The sequence below is a fragment of the Pleurodeles waltl genome, chromosome 10, assembly GCF_031143425.1.
Source record: "Pleurodeles waltl isolate 20211129_DDA chromosome 10, aPleWal1.hap1.20221129, whole genome shotgun sequence".
Lineage (NCBI taxonomy): Eukaryota > Metazoa > Chordata > Amphibia > Caudata > Salamandridae > Pleurodeles > Pleurodeles waltl.
The window spans coordinates 326,752,372-326,768,902 of NC_090449.1; the positions used below are offsets into that span (position 1 = coordinate 326,752,372).

General features: G+C 48.5%; 13 non-coding genes across 13 annotated transcripts; all 13 read right to left on the reverse strand.

Annotated features, from left to right (window-relative positions):
• Positions 1-676: 676 nt before the first annotated feature.
• Positions 677-749, reverse strand: TRNAV-UAC (transfer RNA valine (anticodon UAC)). Its single transcript has one exon. It is a non-coding gene; the product is annotated as a tRNA-Val (tRNA).
• A 444-nt stretch (positions 750-1,193) lies between these two features.
• TRNAP-UGG (transfer RNA proline (anticodon UGG)) lies at positions 1,194-1,265 on the reverse strand. The gene has a single exon. It is a non-coding gene; the product is annotated as a tRNA-Pro (tRNA).
• Positions 1,266-2,602: 1,337 nt separating this feature from the next.
• Positions 2,603-2,675, reverse strand: TRNAV-AAC (transfer RNA valine (anticodon AAC)). The gene has a single exon. It is a non-coding gene; the product is annotated as a tRNA-Val (tRNA).
• A 1,521-nt stretch (positions 2,676-4,196) lies between these two features.
• On the reverse strand, positions 4,197-4,269 carry TRNAV-UAC (transfer RNA valine (anticodon UAC)). The gene has a single exon. It is a non-coding gene; the product is annotated as a tRNA-Val (tRNA).
• Positions 4,270-4,713: 444 nt separating this feature from the next.
• On the reverse strand, positions 4,714-4,785 carry TRNAP-UGG (transfer RNA proline (anticodon UGG)). Its single transcript has one exon. It is a non-coding gene; the product is annotated as a tRNA-Pro (tRNA).
• A 1,337-nt stretch (positions 4,786-6,122) lies between these two features.
• TRNAV-AAC (transfer RNA valine (anticodon AAC)) lies at positions 6,123-6,195 on the reverse strand. Its single transcript has one exon. It is a non-coding gene; the product is annotated as a tRNA-Val (tRNA).
• A 1,521-nt stretch (positions 6,196-7,716) lies between these two features.
• On the reverse strand, positions 7,717-7,789 carry TRNAV-UAC (transfer RNA valine (anticodon UAC)). The gene has a single exon. It is a non-coding gene; the product is annotated as a tRNA-Val (tRNA).
• A 444-nt stretch (positions 7,790-8,233) lies between these two features.
• Positions 8,234-8,305, reverse strand: TRNAP-UGG (transfer RNA proline (anticodon UGG)). The gene has a single exon. It is a non-coding gene; the product is annotated as a tRNA-Pro (tRNA).
• A 1,337-nt stretch (positions 8,306-9,642) lies between these two features.
• Positions 9,643-9,715, reverse strand: TRNAV-AAC (transfer RNA valine (anticodon AAC)). Its single transcript has one exon. It is a non-coding gene; the product is annotated as a tRNA-Val (tRNA).
• Positions 9,716-11,236: 1,521 nt separating this feature from the next.
• TRNAV-UAC (transfer RNA valine (anticodon UAC)) lies at positions 11,237-11,309 on the reverse strand. Its single transcript has one exon. It is a non-coding gene; the product is annotated as a tRNA-Val (tRNA).
• A 444-nt stretch (positions 11,310-11,753) lies between these two features.
• On the reverse strand, positions 11,754-11,825 carry TRNAP-UGG (transfer RNA proline (anticodon UGG)). The gene has a single exon. It is a non-coding gene; the product is annotated as a tRNA-Pro (tRNA).
• Positions 11,826-13,162: 1,337 nt separating this feature from the next.
• On the reverse strand, positions 13,163-13,235 carry TRNAV-AAC (transfer RNA valine (anticodon AAC)). The gene has a single exon. It is a non-coding gene; the product is annotated as a tRNA-Val (tRNA).
• Positions 13,236-14,755: 1,520 nt separating this feature from the next.
• TRNAV-UAC (transfer RNA valine (anticodon UAC)) lies at positions 14,756-14,828 on the reverse strand. The gene has a single exon. It is a non-coding gene; the product is annotated as a tRNA-Val (tRNA).
• Positions 14,829-16,531: the final 1,703 nt, after the last annotated feature.

Consider the following 16,531-nt stretch of genomic DNA (forward strand, 5'->3'; position numbering starts at 1 on the left):
AAATCTTCAGTGGCGATATGTTCGTGCAGCACACATAGAAAGAGCAAAAATGAGGAGAAATTAAAACATTTCTGCTCGTTTCTCCACTATAACGACACCCATTGTATGGCGCTTGGTTTTTGGCGCTGCCACAGATTTACAAAAACTCGTAAAACTGGAGCAGCATCAAAATGCTATGGTGTTGCAGTGGCCCACCCAGAGCAACGCCCATTGCACGCCCCTTCCAGGGAAAGGGCTGCGTGTGAAGGGGCCGTATTTACAAGGTGGTGTTAAGCCACAAAACGTGGTTGAACGGCGTCTTGTAAATACGGCACAGTACATAGTGCCACCGGGGCGTCACTAAAGATGATGTGCCGGTGGCGATAGGGCCTTGTAAGTCTGGCCCTTTCTTTGCTCAAGGTGTATGTTCTTGGTGAAGGTAGGAAAGCCATTTTCGCTCTCATACCTTCCTTCCTTGGCTGGCTTGACCACAGTAGGCCCAGGCTTCAATGGAAAGGTCAAAAAGGGAGCAACTGACTGCCGTAAGGTGTATCGTCTTCTCTTGGTGAGTTGAGACCCATGCCCTTGGAGCGTAGTACCTCACGATGGTGAGGGATAGACACAGCCTCTTTAATTTCAATTTACCTGTCAGGTGAGGTGGTAAATGCAAATAATGTGATAAAGCACAGCAACTTGCTGTTTCTGCCTGGCCTCGAACCAGGGACCTTTCGCGTGTAAGGCGAACGTGATAACCACTACACTATAGAAACAGACATGCCTGCTTACTTGCTTCATGTGGCTATGCATTGGACTGGAACCACTGCACTGGAAACAGACACACCTGCTTTCTTTATGTGGCTATGCTTTGGACTGGAATGCAAGGACTAAGGGACAATATTCATGACGCTCAAAGCTGAGCCTTTCTGACAGGATCTCTTCCTTTGGAAGAAAGGAACTGGGATCACTTTCATTCCAAGAGGTGATTTCAAAACCAGCCCTGCAATTACTTTGGAGAAGCACTGTGCATTTCATGTTCCAACGAGAAGTGCTGCTCCAACACAAAAAAGCAGTTAGAAAGAAATCCCGCACTCCTTCATCATGCCGAACTGCCTCGACACCAGTAGAAAGCATGCAATGCATTCCACCATGGCATCTTACAAGAGTGGAAAGCAGAAATACTCCTGTTTAAAAACAGATCGAACCTATGAAGGCACGGGCTCGTCCGGGATTTGAACCCGGGACCTCTCACACCCAAAGCGAGAATCATACCCCTAGACCAACGAGCCTGCTGCTGCAAAAGCCTTTCAAACATCTTCTGAAGTGTCTTTGTGAAAAAGCAGGGCCACTTGGAGACTCTCCTTCTAAGCGTGCCATAGCAATTGATGTTTTGTGCCAAGGGTTTTTTTTTTGCCTCTAGCAAGGCAAGAGGTAGTCAAGAAGCCCTATGCTAGCAAGCTGAACTGTGGCGCTGATGAGAAAAGCAGACCCTTTCTGGTAGTTGTACGCCTCCGCAGGACCTGGGCCCTTGCACCGTAGACTTCCAGACCAGAAGCACTGAAGGGCCTGCCATCTCTTGCGCCTGAGCCAGAGGAGCATGCCTCTTGTATTCAAGCACAATTGCTCGCTCAGTGCTCGATCAGGCGAGATTTATATGAGTGCCTCACAGGCCTGAAACACTCACCTGGGAGACGCGGGGTGGCTGAATTCCCAGAATGGCCTTCGATAGGAAAATCACCTCCTTTCCTCCCGACTCATTTCAGAATTGGGTGAAAATCGCAAGACAGTGTTCAGGGGTGCATGGGTACTGCCTACTCCCAGCTGCCTCTCTGTCTTCTTCATGTTAATTTCAAGTCACAAGGAGGGACCATTGCCATTCTGCTCCGCCCACCTAACCAGGAAACCCAGGTTGAGCTTGTCTGCCTGTTGTTGTTGCAGGGGCAGTGCCTTCTCTGCCCAAAAGTGGCAGGAGAGCCTCACTTCAAATGATGGAATCAACTGCTTAAGTAGAAACCAGCATGGTAGTTACAGTGATAAGGTGCAGCTCTAACAGAAGGCGTGACTGAGATGCCCCTTCCAGAAATACATGGAATGCTGATTGAGGGCCCAGCCGGAGGGTTGGTGGATTTCTTTTCATATGCTACAGCAGCTTGCAAAGATAGTGTTGTGGGGAGCTGGCTGTGCAAGCAGAGGAAGATTTAAGGGCAGAAAATAGACCTATCAGAAGTGCGATTTGAACCCACAACTACATGAGCAAACCAGGATGCTTAGCTTAACTGAAGATCAAGCTCTCTTGAGGCTGCCGCCTTAGACCACTCGGCCATCCTGACAGCTGAGTCTGTGTTTAGGTCTGACTCCTCAGTCTGCACTTGTCGATGCTGCCGCTTGCAATGTTCCTATCAAGGTGACAGGTTTAAAGGCCCCCACAATATAACATGGCCAAGAAAAAAAAAAGTAAAAAACAGAATAAGAAACCAGGCACATGCACGACTACGCAAAGATGCAGATAACTTTTTACCGGCCTGCAATAGTAATACAAGTTTTACACAGGTCACAAGTTTTTAAAGGCCATCCCTGAGTGAGACTAAGCTTTTAGGGAGCAAACACAAAAGCAGACACTGCCCATTGTTTCTGCCCGGTCTCGAACCGGGGACCTTTCGCGTGTTAGGCGAACGTGATAACCACTACACTACAGAAACAAGCATGAGGGCTTGACTGAAGGAGCAAAATTCCCCTCATATGTTTGCCCGATTGCCTCTATACTTGATCAGCAGTTGCTCGCAAAGCGAGGAGTAAGTGTGAAAATTGCAGCGTTGTCAGCCAGCAAGCGTACACTCAGATGTACTGAAAAGTCACAGCTGCGGGTAGAGACAAATATCTGATGCCTAAATGCCTGAAACCAGAGCCTGTGAAAGCATCACACAGAGCACACTGAAAGCAAGCAGGAAGGAAGCCAAGGCATGGTGATCCTTTTTTTCTCCTGAGGCTAAAAATATTTTGCACAACAATGCTTTGAGTGGAATGAGGAATCTTCAAGCTTTGTGTATTTTGAGTAAAATTTGTGTGTTTTCTGCTAAAAAGGGTGTGTTGGGGATTTGGACCCGGACACCAACGAGCGAGGGCACAGAAGCACCACTGCTCAGACCCTGCTCCTAGGGTTGAGGGCAGAGAGTGGGCGAATACATCGCAAGGCAAGAAAATGCACATGGTTCTCTCTTCTGCAATATGACTAGAGTCATTTCCATGGTCGTCATCGAACATGACATAAAACGCCTCTATCCTTTAGACCTTTTGGCCCATAATTACAAGAGGATGACTGAGTGAGACGCTCTGCCAAATTTGGCAGCCTCGCACTCAGTCATTTTCAAAATGCAGGGAAGCGCCGTATTTAGTAGAATACAGCGCACCCCTGTGCTTCCCTCTGCGCCAGCTCTAAATTAGCTGCCGAGCACCAACGCAGCCATCCTTGCGCCATGGTACAAGGATGGCTGCGTGGAGGGGGAAATTGTTTTTGTTCAGGAAGGCACACCTTCCTGCACAACAGAAATCTTCAGTGGCGATATGTTCGTGCAGCACACATAGAAAGAGCAAAAATGAGGAGAAATGAAAACATTTCTGCTCGTTTCTCCACTATAACGACACCCATTGTATGGCGCTTGGTTTTTGGCGCTGCCACAGATTTACAAAAACTCGTAAAACTGGAGCAGCATCAAAACGCTATGGTGTTGCAGTGGCCCACCCAGAGCAACGCCCATTGCACGCCCCTTCCAGGGAAAGGGCTGCGTGTGAAGGGGCCGTATTTACAAGGTGGTGTTAAGCCACAAACCGTGGTTGAACGGCGTCTTGTAAATACGGCACAGTACATAGTGCCACCGGGGCGTCACTAAAGATGATGTGCCGGTGGCGATAGGGCCTTGTAAGTCTGGCCCTTTCTTTGCTCAAGGTGTATGTTCTTGGTGAAGGTAGGAAAGCCATTTTCGCTCTCATACCTTCCTTCCTTGGCTGGCTTGACCACAGTAGGCCCAGGCTTCAATGGAAAGGTCAAAAAGGGAGCAACTGACTGCCGTAAGGCGTATCGTCTTCTCTTGGTGAGTTGAGACCGATGCCCTTGGAGCGTAGTACCCCACGATGGTGAGGGATAGACACAGCCTCTTTAATTTCAATTTACCTGTCAGGTGAGGTGGTTAATGCAAATAATGTGATAAAGCACAGCAACTTGCTGTTTCTGCCTGGCCTCGAACCAGGGACCTTTCGCGTGTAAGGCGAACGTGATAACCACTACACTATAGAAACAGACATGCCTGCTTACTTGCTTCATGTGGCTATGCATTGGACTGGAACCACTGCACTGGAAACAGACACACCTGCTTTCTTTATGTGGCTATGCTTTGGACTGGAATGCAAGGACTAAGGGACAATATTCATGACGCTCAAAGCTGAGCCTTTCTGACAGGATCTCTTCCTTTGGAAGAAAGGAACTGGGATCACTTTCATTCCAAGAGGTGATTTCAAAACCAGCCCTGCAATTACTTTGGAGAAGCACTGTGCATTTCATGTTCCAACGAGAAGTGCTGCTCCAACACAAAAAAGCAGTTAGAAAGAAATCCCGCACTCCTTCATCATGCCGAACTGCCTCGACACCAGTAGAAAGCATGCAATGCATTCCACCATGGCATCTTACAAGAGTGGAAAGCAGAAATACTCCTGTTTAAAAACAGATCGAACCTATGAAGGCACGGGCTCGTCCGGGATTTGAACCCGGGACCTCTCACACCCAAAGCGAGAATCATACCCCTAGACCAACGAGCCTGCTGCTGCAAAAGCCTTTCAAACATCTTCTGAAGTGTCTTTGTGAAAAAGCAGGGCCACTTGGAGACTCTCCTTCTAAGCGTGCCATAGCAATTGATGTTTTGTGCCAAGGGTTTTTTTTTTGCCTCTAGCAAGGCAAGAGGTAGTCAAGAAGCCCTATGCTAGCAAGCTGAACTGTGGCGCTGATGAGAAAAGCAGACCCTTTCTGGTAGTTGTACGCCTCCGCAGGACCTGGGCCCTTGCACCGTAGACTTCCAGACCAGAAGCACTGAAGGGCCTGCCATCTCTTGCGCCTGAGCCAGAGGAGCATGCCTCTTGTATTCAAGCACAATTGCTCGCTCAGTGCTCGATCAGGCGAGATTTATATGAGTGCCTCACAGGCCTGAAACACTCACCTGGGAGACGCGGGGTGGCTGAATTCCCAGAATGGCCTTCGATAGGAAAATCACCTCCTTTCCTCCCGACTCATTTCAGAATTGGGTGAAAATCGCAAGACAGTGTTCAGGGGTGCATGGGTACTGCCTACTCCCAGCTGCCTCTCTGTCTTCTTCATGTTAATTTCAAGTCACAAGGAGGGACCATTGCCATTCTGCTCCGCCCACCTAACCAGGAAACCCAGGTTGAGCTTGTCTGCCTGTTGTTGTTGCAGGGGCAGTGCCTTCTCTGCCCAAAAGTGGCAGGAGAGCCTCACTTCAAACGATGGAATCAACTGCTTAAGTAGAAACCAGCATGGTAGTTACAGTGATAAGGTGCAGCTCTAACAGAAGGCGTGACTGAGATGCCCCTTCCAGAAATACATGGAATGCTGATTGAGGGCCCAGCCGGAGGGTTGGTGGATTTCTTTTCATATGCTACAGCAGCTTGCAAAGATAGTGTTGTGGGGAGCTGGCTGTGCAAGCAGAGGAAGATTTAAGGGCAGAAAATAGACCTATCAGAAGTGCGATTTGAACCCACAACTACATGAGCAAACCAGGATGCTTAGCTTAACTGAAGATCAAGCTCTCTTGAGGCTGCCGCCTTAGACCACTCGGCCATCCTGACAGCTGAGTCTGTGTTTAGGTCTGACTCCTCAGTCTGCACTTGTCGATGCTGCCGCTTGCAATGTTCCTATCAAGGTGACAGGTTTAAAGGCCCCCACAATATAACATGGCCAAGAAAAAAAAAAGTAAAAAACAGAATAAGAAACCAGGCACATGCACGACTACGCAAAGATGCAGATAACTTTTTACCGGCCTGCAATAGTAATACAAGTTTTACACAGGTCACAAGTTTTTAAAGGCCATCCCTGAGTGAGACTAAGCTTTTAGGGAGCAAACACAAAAGCAGACACTGCCCATTGTTTCTGCCCGGTCTCGAACCGGGGACCTTTCGCGTGTTAGGCAAACGTGATAACCACTACACTACAGAAACAAGCATGAGGGCTTGACTGAAGGAGCAAAATTCCCCTCATATGTTTGCCCGATTGCCTCTATACTTGATCAGCAGTTGCTCGCAAAGCGAGGAGTAAGTGTGAAAATTGCAGCGTTGTCAGCCAGCAAGCGTACACTCAGATGTACTGAAAAGTCACAGCTGCGGGTAGAGACAAATATCTGATGCCTAAATGCCTGAAACCAGAGCCTGTGAAAGCATCACACAGAGCACACTGAAAGCAAGCAGGAAGGAAGCCAAGGCATGGTGATCCTTTTTTTCTCCTGAGGCTAAAAATATTTTGCACAACAATGCTTTGAGTGGAATGAGGAATCTTCAAGCTTTGTGTATTTTGAGTAAAATTTGTGTGTTTTCTGCTAAAAAGGGTGTGTTGGGGATTTGGACCCGGACACCAACGAGCGAGGGCACAGAAGCACCACTGCTCAGACCCTGCTCCTAGGGTTGAGGGCAGAGAGTGGGCGAATACATCGCAAGGCAAGAAAATGCACATGGTTCTCTCTTCTGCAATATGACTAGAGTCATTTCCATGGTCGTCATCGAACATGACATAAAACGCCTCTATCCTTTAGACCTTTTGGCCCATAATTACAAGAGGATGACTGAGTGAGACGCTCTGCCAAATTTGGCAGCCTCGCACTCAGTCATTTTCAAAATGCAGGGAAGCGCCGTATTTAGTAGAATACAGCGCACCCCTGTGCTTCCCTCTGCGCCAGCTCTAAATTAGCTGCCGAGCACCAACGCAGCCATCCTTGCGCCATGGTACAAGGATGGCTGCGTGGAGGGGGAAATTGTTTTTGTTCAGGAAGGCACACCTTCCTGCACAACAGAAATCTTCAGTGGCGATATGTTCGTGCAGCACACATAGAAAGAGCAAAAATGAGGAGAAATGAAAACATTTCTGCTCGTTTCTCCACTATAACGACACCCATTGTATGGCGCTTGGTTTTTGGCGCTGCCACAGATTTACAAAAACTCGTAAAACTGGAGCAGCATCAAAATGCTATGGTGTTGCAGTGGCCCACCCAGAGCAACGCCCATTGCACGCCCCTTCCAGGGAAAGGGCTGCGTGTGAAGGGGCCGTATTTACAAGGTGGTGTTAAGCCACAAACCGTGGTTGAACGGCGTCTTGTAAATACGGCACAGTACATAGTGCCACCGGGGCGTCACTAAAGATGATGTGCCGGTGGCGATAGGGCCTTGTAAGTCTGGCCCTTTCTTTGCTCAAGGTGTATGTTCTTGGTGAAGGTAGGAAAGCCATTTTCGCTCTCATACCTTCCTTCCTTGGCTGGCTTGACCACAGTAGGCCCAGGCTTCAATGGAAAGGTCAAAAAGGGAGCAACTGACTGCCGTAAGGTGTATCGTCTTCTCTTGGTGAGTTGAGACCGATGCCCTTGGAGCGTAGTACCTCACGATGGTGAGGGATAGACACAGCCTCTTTAATTTCAATTTACCTGTCAGGTGAGGTGGTAAATGCAAATAATGTGATAAAGCACAGCAACTTGCTGTTTCTGCCTGGCCTCGAACCAGGGACCTTTTGCGTGTAAGGCAAACGTGATAACCACTACACTATAGAAACAGACATGCCTGCTTACTTGCTTCATGTGGCTATGCATTGGACTGGAACCACTGCACTGGAAACAGACACACCTGCTTTCTTTATGTGGCTATGCTTTGGACTGGAATGCAAGGACTAAGGGACAATATTCATGACGCTCAAAGCTGAGCCTTTCTGACAGGATCTCTTCCTTTGGAAGAAAGGAACTGGGATCACTTTCATTCCAAGAGGTGATTTCAAAACCAGCCCTGCAATTACTTTGGAGAAGCACTGTGCATTTCATGTTCCAACGAGAAGTGCTGCTCCAACACAAAAAAGCAGTTAGAAAGAAATCCCGCACTCCTTCATCATGCCGAACTGCCTCGACACCAGTAGAAAGCATGCAATGCATTCCACCATGGCATCTTACAAGAGTGGAAAGCAGAAATACTCCTGTTTAAAAACAGATCGAACCTATGAAGGCACGGGCTCGTCCGGGATTTGAACCCGGTACCTCTCACACCCAAAGCGAGAATCATACCCCTAGACCAACGAGCCTGCTGCTGCAAAAGCCTTTCAAACATCTTCTGAAGTGTCTTTGTGAAAAAGCAGGGCCACTTGGAGACTCTCCTTCTAAGCGTGCCATAGCAATTGATGTTTTGTGCCAAGGGTTTTTTTTTTGCCTCTAGCAAGGCAAGAGGTAGTCAAGAAGCCCTATGCTAGCAAGCTGAACTGTGGCGCTGATGAGAAAAGCAGACCCTTTCTGGTAGTTGTACGCCTCCGCAGGACCTGGGCCCTTGCACCGTAGACTTCCAGACCAGAAGCACTGAAGGGCCTGCCATCTCTTGCGCCTGAGCCAGAGGAGCATGCCTCTTGTATTCAAGCACACTTGCTCGCTCAGTGCTCGATCAGGCGAGATTTATATGAGTGCCTCACAGGCCTGAAACACTCACCTGGGAGACGCGGGGTGGCTGAATTCCCAGAATGGCCTTCGATAGGAAAATCACCTCCTTTCCTCCCGACTCATTTCAGAATTGGGTGAAAATCGCAAGACAGTGTTCAGGGGTGCATGGGTACTGCCTACTCCCAGCTGCCTCTCTGTCTTCTTCATGTTAATTTCAAGTCACAAGGAGGGACCATTGCCATTCTGCTCCGCCCACCTAACCAGGAAACCCAGGTTGAGCTTGTCTGCCTGTTGTTGTTGCAGGGGCAGTGCCTTCTCTGCCCAAAAGTGGCAGGAGAGCCTCACTTCAAACGATGGAATCAACTGCTTAAGTAGAAACCAGCATGGTAGTTACAGTGATAAGGTGCAGCTCTAACAGAAGGCGTGACTGAGATGCCCCTTCCAGAAATACATGGAATGCTGATTGAGGGCCCAGCCGGAGGGTTGGTGGATTTCTTTTCATATGCTACAGCAGCTTGCAAAGATAGTGTTGTGGGGAGCTGGCTGTGCAAGCAGAGGAAGATTTAAGGGCAGAAAATAGACCTATCAGAAGTGCGATTTGAACCCACAACTACATGAGCAAACCAGGATGCTTAGCTTAACTGAAGATCAAGCTCTCTTGAGGCTGCCGCCTTAGACCACTCGGCCATCCTGACAGCTGAGTCTGTGTTTAGGTCTGACTCCTCAGTCTGCACTTGTCGATGCTGCCGCTTGCAATGTTCCTATCAAGGTGACAGGTTTAAAGGCCCCCACAATATAACATGGCCAAGAAAAAAAAAAGTAAAAAACAGAATAAGAAACCAGGCACATGCACGACTACGCAAAGATGCAGATAACTTTTTACCGGCCTGCAATAGTAATACAAGTTTTACACAGGTCACAAGTTTTTAAAGGCCATCCCTGAGTGAGACTAAGCTTTTAGGGAGCAAACACAAAAGCAGACACTGCCCATTGTTTCTGCCCGGTCTCGAACCGGGGACCTTTCGCGTGTTAGGCGAACGTGATAACCACTACACTACAGAAACAAGCATGAGGGCTTGACTGAAGGAGCAAAATTCCCCTCATATGTTTGCCCGATTGCCTCTATACTTGATCAGCAGTTGCTCGCAAAGCGAGGAGTAAGTGTGAAAATTGCAGCGTTGTCAGCCAGCAAGCGTACACTCAGATGTACTGAAAAGTCACAGCTGCGGGTAGAGACAAATATCTGATGCCTAAATGCCTGAAACCAGAGCCTGTGAAAGCATCACACAGAGCACACTGAAAGCAAGCAGGAAGGAAGCCAAGGCATGGTGATCCTTTTTTTCTCCTGAGGCTAAAAATATTTTGCACAACAATGCTTTGAGTGGAATGAGGAATCTTCAAGCTTTGTGTATTTTGAGTAAAATTTGTGTGTTTTCTGCTAAAAAGGGTGTGTTGGGGATTTGGACCCGGACACCAACGAGCGAGGGCACAGAAGCACCACTGCTCAGACCCTGCTCCTAGGGTTGAGGGCAGAGAGTGGGCGAATACATCGCAAGGCAAGAAAATGCACATGGTTCTCTCTTCTGCAATATGACTAGAGTCATTTCCATGGTCGTCATCGAACATGACATAAAACGCCTCTATCCTTTAGACCTTTTGGCCCATAATTACAAGAGGATGACTGAGTGAGACGCTCTGCCAAATTTGGCAGCCTCGCACTCAGTCATTTTCAAAATGCAGGGAAGCGCCGTATTTAGTAGAATACAGCGCACCCCTGTGCTTCCCTCTGCGCCAGCTCTAAATTAGCTGCCGAGCACCAACGCAGCCATCCTTGCGCCATGGTACAAGGATGGCTGCGTGGAGGGGGAAATTGTTTTTGTTCAGGAAGGCACACCTTCCTGCACAACAGAAATCTTCAGTGGCGATATGTTCGTGCAGCACACATAGAAAGAGCAAAAATGAGGAGAAATGAAAACATTTCTGCTCGTTTCTCCACTATAACGACACCCATTGTATGGCGCTTGGTTTTTGGCGCTGCCACAGATTTACAAAAACTCGTAAAACTGGAGCAGCATCAAAATGCTATGGTGTTGCAGTGGCCCACCCAGAGCAACGCCCATTGCACGCCCCTTCCAGGGAAAGGGCTGCGTGTGAAGGGGCCGTATTTACAAGGTGGTGTTAAGCCACAAACCGTGGTTGAACGGCGTCTTGTAAATACGGCACAGTACATAGTGCCACCGGGGCGTCACTAAAGATGATGTGCCGGTGGCGATAGGGCCTTGTAAGTCTGGCCCTTTCTTTGCTCAAGGTGTATGTTCTTGGTGAAGGTAGGAAAGCCATTTTCGCTCTCATACCTTCCTTCCTTGGCTGGCTTGACCACAGTAGGCCCAGGCTTCAATGGAAAGGTCAAAAAGGGAGCAACTGACTGCCGTAAGGTGTATCGTCTTCTCTTGGTGAGTTGAGACCGATGCCCTTGGAGCGTAGTACCTCACGATGGTGAGGGATAGACACAGCCTCTTTAATTTCAATTTACCTGTCAGGTGAGGTGGTAAATGCAAATAATGTGATAAAGCACAGCAACTTGCTGTTTCTGCCTGGCCTCGAACCAGGGACCTTTCGCGTGTAAGGCGAACGTGATAACCACTACACTATAGAAACAGACATGCCTGCTTACTTGCTTCATGTGGCTATGCATTGGACTGGAACCACTGCACTGGAAACAGACACACCTGCTTTCTTTATGTGGCTATGCTTTGGACTGGAATGCAAGGACTAAGGGACAATATTCATGACGCTCAAAGCTGAGCCTTTCTGACAGGATCTCTTCCTTTGGAAGAAAGGAACTGGGATCACTTTCATTCCAAGAGGTGATTTCAAAACCAGCCCTGCAATTACTTTGGAGAAGCACTGTGCATTTCATGTTCCAACGAGAAGTGCTGCTCCAACACAAAAAAGCAGTTAGAAAGAAATCCCGCACTCCTTCATCATGCCGAACTGCCTCGACACCAGTAGAAAGCATGCAATGCATTCCACCATGGCATCTTACAAGAGTGGAAAGCAGAAATACTCCTGTTTAAAAACAGATCGAACCTATGAAGGCACGGGCTCGTCCGGGATTTGAACCCGGTACCTCTCACACCCAAAGCGAGAATCATACCCCTAGACCAACGAGCCTGCTGCTGCAAAAGCCTTTCAAACATCTTCTGAAGTGTCTTTGTGAAAAAGCAGGGCCACTTGGAGACTCTCCTTCTAAGCGTGCCATAGCAATTGATGTTTTGTGCCAAGGGTTTTTTTTTTGCCTCTAGCAAGGCAAGAGGTAGTCAAGAAGCCCTATGCTAGCAAGCTGAACTGTGGCGCTGATGAGAAAAGCAGACCCTTTCTGGTAGTTGTACGCCTCCGCAGGACCTGGGCCCTTGCACCGTAGACTTCCAGACCAGAAGCACTGAAGGGCCTGCCATCTCTTGCGCCTGAGCCAGAGGAGCATGCCTCTTGTATTCAAGCACACTTGCTCGCTCAGTGCTCGATCAGGCGAGATTTATATGAGTGCCTCACAGGCCTGAAACACTCACCTGGGAGACGCGGGGTGGCTGAATTCCCAGAATGGCCTTCGATAGGAAAATCACCTCCTTTCCTCCCGACTCATTTCAGAATTGGGTGAAAATCGCAAGACAGTGTTCAGGGGTGCATGGGTACTGCCTACTCCCAGCTGCCTCTCTGTCTTCTTCATGTTAATTTCAAGTCACAAGGAGGGACCATTGCCATTCTGCTCTGCCCACCTAACCAGGAAACCCAGGTTGAGCTTGTCTGCCTGTTGTTGTTGCAGGGGCAGTGCCTTCTCTGCCCAAAAGTGGCAGGAGAGCCTCACTTCAAACGATGGAATCAACTGCTTAAGTAGAAACCAGCATGGTAGTTACAGTGATAAGGTGCAGCTCTAACAGAAGGCGTGACTGAGATGCCCCTTCCAGAAATACATGGAATGCTGATTGAGGGCCCAGCCGGAGGGTTGGTGGATTTCTTTTCATATGCTACAGCAGCTTGCAAAGATAGTGTTGTGGGGAGCTGGCTGTGCAAGCAGAGGAAGATTTAAGGGCAGAAAATAGACCTATCAGAAGTGCGATTTGAACCCACAACTACATGAGCAAACCAGGATGCTTAGCTTAACTGAAGATCAAGCTCTCTTGAGGCTGCCGCCTTAGACCACTCGGCCATCCTGACAGCTGAGTCTGTGTTTAGGTCTGACTCCTCAGTCTGCACTTGTCGATGCTGCCGCTTGCAATGTTCCTATCAAGGTGACAGGTTTAAAGGCCCCCACAATATAACATGGCCAAGAAAAAAAAAAGTAAAAAACAGAATAAGAAACCAGGCACATGCACGACTACGCAAAGATGCAGATAACTTTTTACCGGCCTGCAATAGTAATACAAGTTTTACACAGGTCACAAGTTTTTAAAGGCCATCCCTGAGTGAGACTAAGCTTTTAGGGAGCAAACACAAAAGCAGACACTGCCCATTGTTTCTGCCCGGTCTCGAACCGGGGACCTTTCGCGTGTTAGGCGAACGTGATAACCACTACACTACAGAAACAAGCATGAGGGCTTGACTGAAGGAGCAAAATTCCCCTCATATGTTTGCCCGATTGCCTCTATACTTGATCAGCAGTTGCTCGCAAAGCGAGGAGTAAGTGTGAAAATTGCAGCGTTGTCAGCCAGCAAGCGTACACTCAGATGTACTGAAAAGTCACAGCTGCGGGTAGAGACAAATATCTGATGCCTAAATGCCTGAAACCAGAGCCTGTGAAAGCATCACACAGAGCACACTGAAAGCAAGCAGGAAGGAAGCCAAGGCAGGTGATCCTTTTTTTCTCCTGAGGCTAAAAATATTTTGCACAACAATGCTTTGAGTGGAATGAGGAATCTTCAAGCTTTGTGTATTTTGAGTAAAATTTGTGTGTTTTCTGCTAAAAAGGGTGTGTTGGGGATTTGGACCCGGACACCAACGAGCGAGGGCACAGAAGCACCACTGCTCAGACCCTGCTCCTAGGGTTGAGGGCAGAGAGTGGGCGAATACATCGCAAGGCAAGAAAATGCACATGGTTCTCTCTTCTGCAATATGACTAGAGTCATTTCCATGGTCGTCATCGAACATGACATAAAACGCCTCTATCCTTTAGACCTTTTGGCCCATAATTACAAGAGGATGACTGAGTGAGACGCTCTGCCAAATTTGGCAGCCTCGCACTCAGTCATTTTCAAAATGCAGGGAAGCGCCGTATTTAGTAGAATACAGCGCACCCCTGTGCTTCCCTCTGCGCCAGCTCTAAATTAGCTGCCGAGCACCAACGCAGCCATCCTTGCGCCATGGTACAAGGATGGCTGCGTGGAGGGGGAAATTGTTTTTGTTCAGGAAGGCACACCTTCCTGCACAACAGAAATCTTCAGTGGCGATATGTTCGTGCAGCACACATAGAAAGAGCAAAAATGAGGAGAAATGAAAACATTTCTGCTCGTTTCTCCACTATAACGACACCCATTGTATGGCGCTTGGTTTTTGGCGCTGCCACAGATTTACAAAAACTCGTAAAACTGGAGCAGCATCAAAATGCTATGGTGTTGCAGTGGCCCACCCAGAGCAACGCCCATTGCACGCCCCTTCCAGGGAAAGGGCTGCGTGTGAAGGGGCCGTATTTACAAGGTGGTGTTAAGCCACAAACCGTGGTTGAACGGCGTCTTGTAAATACGGCACAGTACATAGTGCCACCGGGGCGTCACTAAAGATGATGTGCCGGTGGCGATAGGGCCTTGTAAGTCTGGCCCTTTCTTTGCTCAAGGTGTATGTTCTTGGTGAAGGTAGGAAAGCCATTTTCGCTCTCATACCTTCCTTCCTTGGCTGGCTTGACCACAGTAGGCCCAGGCTTCAATGGAAAGGTCAAAAAGGGAGCAACTGACTGCCGTAAGGTGTATCGTCTTCTCTTGGTGAGTTGAGACCGATGCCCTTGGAGCGTAGTACCTCACGATGGTGAGGGATAGACACAGCCTCTTTAATTTCAATTTACCTGTCAGGTGAGGTGGTAAATGCAAATAATGTGATAAAGCACAGCAACTTGCTGTTTCTGCCTGGCCTCGAACCAGGGACCTTTCGCGTGTAAGGCGAACGTGATAACCACTACACTATAGAAACAGACATGCCTGCTTACTTGCTTCATGTGGCTATGCATTGGACTGGAACCACTGCACTGGAAACAGACACACCTGCTTTCTTTATGTGGCTATGCTTTGGACTGGAATGCAAGGACTAAGGGACAATATTCATGACGCTCAAAGCTGAGCCTTTCTGACAGGATCTCTTCCTTTGGAAGAAAGGAACTGGGATCACTTTCATTCCAAGAGGTGATTTCAAAACCAGCCCTGCAATTACTTTGGAGAAGCACTGTGCATTTCATGTTCCAACGAGAAGTGCTGCTCCAACACAAAAAAGCAGTTAGAAAGAAATCCCGCACTCCTTCATCATGCCGAACTGCCTCGACACCAGTAGAAAGCATGCAATGCATTCCACCATGGCATCTTACAAGAGTGGAAAGCAGAAATACTCCTGTTTAAAAACAGATCGAACCTATGAAGGCACGGGCTCGTCCGGGATTTGAACCCGGTACCTTTCACACCCAAAGCGAGAATCATACCCCTAGACCAACGAGCCTGCTGCTGCAAAAGCCTTTCAAACATCTTCTGAAGTGTCTTTGTGAAAAAGCAGGGCCACTTGGAGACTCTCCTTCTAAGCGTGCCATAGCAATTGATGTTTTGTGCCAAGGGTTTTTTTTTTGCCTCTAGCAAGGCAAGAGGTAGTCAAGAAGCCCTATGCTAGCAAGCTGAACTGTGGCGCTGATGAGAAAAGCAGACCCTTTCTGGTAGTTGTACGCCTCCGCAGGACCTGGGCCCTTGCACCGTAGACTTCCAGACCAGAAGCACTGAAGGGCCTGCCATCTCTTGCGCCTGAGCCAGAGGAGCATGCCTCTTGTATTCAAGCACACTTGCTCGCTCAGTGCTCGATCAGGCGAGATTTATATGAGTGCCTCACAGGCCTGAAACACTCACCTGGGAGACGCGGGGTGGCTGAATTCCCAGAATGGCCTTCGATAGGAAAATCACCTCCTTTCCTCCCGACTCATTTCAGAATTGGGTGAAAATCGCAAGACAGTGTTCAGGGGTGCATGGGTACTGCCTACTCCCAGCTGCCTCTCTGTCTTCTTCATGTTAATTTCAAGTCACAAGGAGGGACCATTGCCATTCTGCTCCGCCCACCTAACCAGGAAACCCAGGTTGAGCTTGTCTGCCTGTTGTTGTTGCAGGGGCAGTGCCTTCTCTGCCCAAAAGTGGCAGGAGAGCCTCACTTCAAACGATGGAATCAACTGCTTAAGTAGAAACCAGCATGGTAGTTACAGTGATAAGGTGCAGCTCTAACAGAAGGCGTGACTGAGATGCCCCTTCCAGAAATACATGGAATGCTGATTGAGGGCCCAGCCGGAGGGTTGGTGGATTTCTTTTCATATGCTACAGCAGCTTGCAAAGATAGTGTTGTGGGGAGCTGGCTGTGCAAGCAGAGGAAGATTTAAGGGCAGAAAATAGACCTATCAGAAGTGCGATTTGAACCCACAACTACATGAGCAAACCAGGATGCTTAGCTTAACTGAAGATCAAGCTCTCTTGAGGCTGCCGCCTTAGACCACTCGGCCATCCTGACAGCTGAGTCTGTGTTTAGGTCTGACTCCTCAGTCTGCACTTGTCGATGCTGCCGCTTGCAATGTTCCTATCAAGGTGACAGGTTTAAAGGCCCCACAATATAACATGGCCAAGAAAAAAAAAAGTAAAAAACAGAATAAGAAACCA